This window comes from Chrysochloris asiatica, unplaced genomic scaffold (genome assembly GCF_000296735.1).
Source record: "Chrysochloris asiatica unplaced genomic scaffold, ChrAsi1.0 scaffold00025, whole genome shotgun sequence".
Taxonomy (NCBI): domain Eukaryota; kingdom Metazoa; phylum Chordata; class Mammalia; order Afrosoricida; family Chrysochloridae; genus Chrysochloris; species Chrysochloris asiatica.
In genome coordinates, this window is record NW_006408543.1 from 21282419 (window position 1) to 21288418 (window position 6000).

The following is a 6000-nucleotide window of genomic DNA, read 5'->3' on the forward strand; positions in this document are numbered from 1 at the left end:
AAAAACAACTATATGTTTGTTTGAAATATGAGATTTAAAAAGTAAATAGACTTCAAAGTTCAGAAGGGTTGCGAAGGAGTGTGGAATGGAAATAAGAACCACAGAGAGAACATGGGACTCTTGTTACATGGAGGGGGTTGCAGTCATTGAGATGAAGAAAAGTGTATACTTCGTTAATGTAGAAATCATTGATGGTCTGCTCTATAAACCTTCGCTCAATTCACAAATTAAAAGTTTCCTCCCAAAATAAGGTTATAACCTTAAGATGAAAAGTTCACAATTGAATAATTGTTTTCTTTTTAAGTTTGATTAGACATATGGTAGACCTGAAATTAAACCATATAAAAAGAAATGTTAACAGCTTTAGTACAGTCATCCCTGGGTTTTAGATGATGTCTGTTCTGAATGTGTCTTTGTGTGGAGTTTGTAGGTGAGTCAGGACTGCTGCGTATGGTTCATATTTACCCTTACTTCAGTGCAAGGAAAGTCTCCATGCCTTTTAGTAATTTAAAAGTTACACATGCAGCAAGTGAAGGTGATTGTAGGGATTGGTTAAGTTGTTTCAGTGTGAGGGTGAATTTACATGTCATTAAAGAGCAAGTATGTGGTGCTGGTTAATTGCCGTGGAGTTGGAACCAACGCATAGCAACCCTGTACAGGTTTTCTGAGGTTGTAAATCTTTACAGGAGCAGAAAGCCTCATCTTTCTCCTGCAGAACAGCTGATAGTTTCCCACTACTGACCTTGGATTAGCAACCCGACTCGTAACCACTACGCTACCAGAGTTCATAAAGGGCAAGTAGGAGTTGTCCATAAATCAGACTTTCGTAACCTGGGGATTTCAGCCTTCCCCACTCTGGGGGTTCTGGCCACTAAGCAAATGAGAAATAAGTACCCACTTTATTAATATATGAGTAAAGTACTGTCTACACCTCCAAATGCATGGCTTTTAAGTAAACTGAATTGAAGAAGAAGAATTAGGCCTGAGACTAAAACAGCTGCTTGCTTCCATCCTAGATCTGTTGTTGTTCTTGTGTGTCCTTGGTTCTGTTCCAACTCAGCCACCCTACAGGACAGAGCAGAACTGCTCATAGAGTTTCCTAGACTCGCATCTTTATGGGAGCAGAGAGGTATTTTCTACCATAAAGCTGCTGATCTTTGGTTAATAGCTGAGCGCTTTAACCACTTTGCCACCAGGAACCTACATCCTAGATGTTGGTGTTATGTGCCATTGAGTCGATTCCGACAAATAGCGACCCTGTATAGGGTTTCCGAGACTGTAAATCTTTATGGGAGCAGAAAGTCTGATCTTTCCCCCACGGAACAGCTGGTAGCTTTGAACTGCTGACCTTGAGATTAGCAGTCCGATTCATAACCACTACGCTACCAGAGCTCCTTGATAGAGGCTTTGAGAATTCCATGATCAGATATGTCAGTTGTGGGAGAGAGAATCCCCAAGTCTGTTCACCCTAACAGTTACATGAAGTAGAACTACAGGCCACTCACAGAGAACAAACAGAACTTTGGAGATGACCAGACCTTACTCAAGAACAATATTCTCACACTTCAATGTGCAGCAGAACTAGCTGAGAAACTTGCTAAAAGTCCCATCTCCAGAGTTTCTGATTTAGTAGGTTGGGGTTTGTTGTTGCTAAGTGCCACCGAGTTGATTCTGACTCATAGCAACCCTGTATAGGATTAACTAGTGGAACCCCCAAAATAGCAGGAGTACATGATTTGGATTCTGTGACTACCAGGTAGTGACTAATCTGACTAGTCGTTCACTTCCTTTGGGGCCGGAGAAGAGAGAAAGTTGGGCTGGGTTGGGGAGAGGACGCTGAATATTGCCTATCTTGCCCTCAATTCCTCGTCTGAAGAGAAGGAACCTAAGCATAGAAACATTGGAGTTGTTGAGAAATCATTGCCTTTTGCCATCACTCGTCTGTCAGTTTGTCATCCTGTATGGCTTGCATGTTGGGAGCTATGGCAAAGGCATTTTAATAGTAGAAGGTCACTCATGATGGACAGGTTTCAGTGGAGCTTCCAGACTAAGACCGCCTAGGAGAAAGGAGAGGCAGACTACTTCTGAGTGTGTAGCCCCTGAGAACCTCATGAATAGAAGAGGAACAGTGTCAGCTACAGTGCTGAAAGATGAAAACATTATAAATACCAACAGACATTGTCAGATTTAGTACCAACAGATAAGCACCTCAGGTCGAAAGGCACTCAAACTAAAACTGGAAAAGAGCTGCCTCCCAAAGTAGAGTTGACCATAATGACAGGAGTGGAGCAAAACCCTCAGGACCTTCATTTTGTGATGGGCACAACTCAAAATGAGGAGAAACAGCTGTAAGGACCTGCTAATAATAGTAACATGGAATGTACGTTGTCTGAATCTAGGAAAATTCGAAGGTGTCAAAAATGAAATGGAACACATAAAGATCAAAATCCTTGACATAAGTGAGATGAAATGGACTGGTATTGACAATTTTGAATCAGATAAACATATGGTTCACGATAAATTGAAGAAAATGACATCGTATTCATTATCGAAGAGGAATGACATCGTATTCATTATCAAAAAGAACATATAAAGATCTATTTTAAAGTACAGTGCTGTCTGTGATAGAATAATGTGGGCTAATGTGTCAGATTGCAGTCGTTTGAAGTGGTTCATACTCACCAGCTGCTTCTTGGAAACCCTACACAGGATCGCTATGGGTCAGAATTGACTTGACAGCACTTAACAACAACAGTAACAAGCAAGAACAGTTAATACCACTATTATTCAAATTTACACACCAATCACCAAAGCCAGTGATGATGACATGAAGAATTCTACCCACTTCTGCATTCTGAATTTGATCAAGCATGCAATCAGGATGCACCGATAACTGTTTATGATAGGAAAGCAAAGGTTGGAAACGAAGAGGGAGAATGAGTACTGGGAAAATATGGCCTTGGTGATAGAAATGATGCTGAAGATCATGTGATACAATTTTGCAAGACCAGTACAAAGCTTTTTTAAACAACAGGTGATTGTACCCATGGACCTCACCAAATGGAATACACAGAAATCAAATTGACTACATCTGTGGGAACAGACAGTATACATGCTCCATATCATCAGCCAAAACAAGGCCAGGGGCCAACTATTGAAGACCATCAGTTTCTCATATACAAGCACAGTCTGAAGCTGAAGAAAATTAGAGCAAGTTCAATATGACCATGAATATATCCCACCTGAACTTAGAGACCATATCAAGATCAGATTTGATTCATAACACACTAATGACTGAAGATCAGAAGAGCTGTGGGATGACATCATGAACATCATATAGCAAGAACGAAAAAGGTCATTTAAAAGACGAAATAAAGAAAAAACCAAAATGGATAGCAGAAAAAATTCTGAAATTTGCTGTCCAGCCTAAGAATGCTACTAAAGCAAGTAGAAGATATGAGGAAGTAAAAGAAATGGCTAATGATATTGAGCTTTTACACTGTCTCTTACAATAGATGAGTCACTTTGATTTCTGTGTATTCCATCTATTGAGGTCCATGGGTATAGTCACCAGTTATGTGTTGTTTAAATTTTTCAAAGGGCAGTTTGAGAAGAAAAAGTCAAGTATTGTAATGAAAAGTGCAAACACCTGGCATTAGAAAACCAAAATGGAAGAACATGCTCAGCATTTCTCATGCTGAATGAAATGAAAATTTCCAATCCACGACTTGCAATATTGTAGTGTTCTGTGGGTAAAATATTGAATGCTGTAGAAAGCACCAAAAGAAGATGGGATGTATGCACAGCCACTCTACCAAAAAGAAATAGTTGATGTTCAACCTTTCAAAAAGGGAGCATATGATCAAGAGCTGATGGTATTGAAAGAACTCCACGCTGTGCTGAACTTGGCTCCAGGAAGTGATGGAATACAAATTGAAATCTTTCAACAAACTCATGCTGCACTGGTGGCACTCACAATTCCAAGAAATTTGGAAGACAGCTAGCTGGCCAATGGATAGAAGAGATCCATATTTGTGCCCATTCCAAAGAGAAATAATGTGATGTAATGCGGAAATCATCAAACAATATCATTAATATCACATGCAAGTAACATTTTGCTTGAGATCATTCAAAAATGATTGCAACAGTACTGTTGGTGTTAAGTGCCGTTGATTTTTGGTTCGAAGTCTCAGCAGATTCCAAGGAGCAGGTGGTGGGTTTGAACTGCCAACTTTGTGGTTCACAGTCAAGTGCTTATCCTACAGTGCCACTCCAGATGTCCAGTACATTGACAGGTAATTGCCAGAAACTCAAGCCAGTTCCAGATGAGGACGTGATACTAGGGATATCACTGCTGATATCAGCTAGATCTTGGTGAAAGCAAGAATGCCAGAAAGATGCTTATTTATGCTGTAATGACTTTAAAAAGGCTTTCAACTTTGTGGATCAATGACAAACTATGGATAACATTGATAAGATTTGGTATTCCAGAACACTTAATTGCTCTCCTGAAGAACCTGTACTTATATCAAGAGGCAGTCATTAGAACAGAACAAGGAGATACTAAATGTTTTAAAATCAGGAAAGGTATATACCAGCATTGTATCCTTTGACTGTATTTATCCAATCTGTATGCTGAGCAAGTAATTTGAGAAGCTAAATTATATGAAGAAGAAGATAGCATCAAGATTGGAGGAAAACTCATTATCTACCTATGATATGCAGATGATGCAACCTTGCTTGTTGGTAGCGAAGAGGACTTGAAATAGTTATTGATGAAGATAAAAGACAACAACCTTAAGTGTGGATTAAAAAATTCTCACAACCAAACCAGTAAATAATATCATGATAAATGGAAAAGAGATTGAAGACTTCATATTTCTTAGATCCACTATCAACATTCATGGAAGCAGCAGTCAAGAAATCAAACAATGTATTGCATTAGGTGAATCTGCTGCAAAAGACCTCTTTAAAGTACTCAAAAGCAAATACATTTTAAGGACTAAGATGCACCTCAACCAAGCCACAGTATTGTCAGTTGTCTCATCTGCATGTGAAAGCTGGGTAAGTAAATAAGGAAGACTGTAGAATAATTGTTGTATTTGAATTATGGTGTTGGAGAAGAATAATAAAAGTGCCGTGGTTTGTTAGAAGAACAAATCTGCTTTGGAAGAAGCGTAGTCAGAATGTTTTTTAGAAGCCAGGATAGCAAGAGTTCATCTCTCATACTTCAGACAATTTATCAGGAGGAATAAGTCCCTGGAAAAGGACATGATGATTGAAAGAAATAGCTAGTGACAAAGAGGAGTCCTAGTATGGCCCTGTAGGATAAGCACTCGACCACAAGATCAATTTGAACCACAAGGTCGGCAGTTCAAACTCACCTGCTGCTCCTCGGAAACCCTATATAGGGTCACTGTGGGTCGGAACCTACTCGATGACACTTATAAGAACAGCAGCAAAGAGAAAGACTCCCAATCAGATGGCTTGACACAGTGGCTCAAATGTAACAACAATTTTGAGGATGGGGAAGGACTGGATTGTGTTTTGTTCTGTTGTGCATACATTAGTAATGAGTTGGAACTGACTGGATGGCACCTAACAATAACAACACATTTTCAGACTACATTTACAAGTATATGCTGAGTACAACATAGGAATTTCACACACACTCTTGGGGAGATACTTGAACTTAGTATGAAATTGGTTTCAGATAAATATATTTGTTGAAACTTAGCTAATTAATAAGTCTGATAAGTAGGGCTAAGAAAGTACTACTTTGTGAGATTGGGCTAGCTACTTAAGTCTTACTGTTTCCTCCTTGGTAAAGTGCAGATACTCACATCTGACACCTAACATTGTGTGTGGTAAAGATTAAATCAGGTAAGGCAGGGCTGGATTTGTCTCTCTTGTTCTATGCAACAGCCTTAATTTTGATCCTTAGCCTTGTTATTAGGTGCCATGGAGTCGGCACCAAATTCATAACAGCCCTGTGTACAA

At 39.4% G+C, this 6000-nt stretch overlaps 1 protein-coding gene across 1 annotated transcript in view; it reads left to right on the forward strand.

Moving 5' to 3' along the window:
* EML5 (echinoderm microtubule associated protein like 5) overlaps window positions 1-6000 on the forward strand; it is a 266949-nt gene that overhangs the window by 134761 nt on the left and 126188 nt on the right. The gene's annotated exons all lie outside the window — the stretch shown is intronic.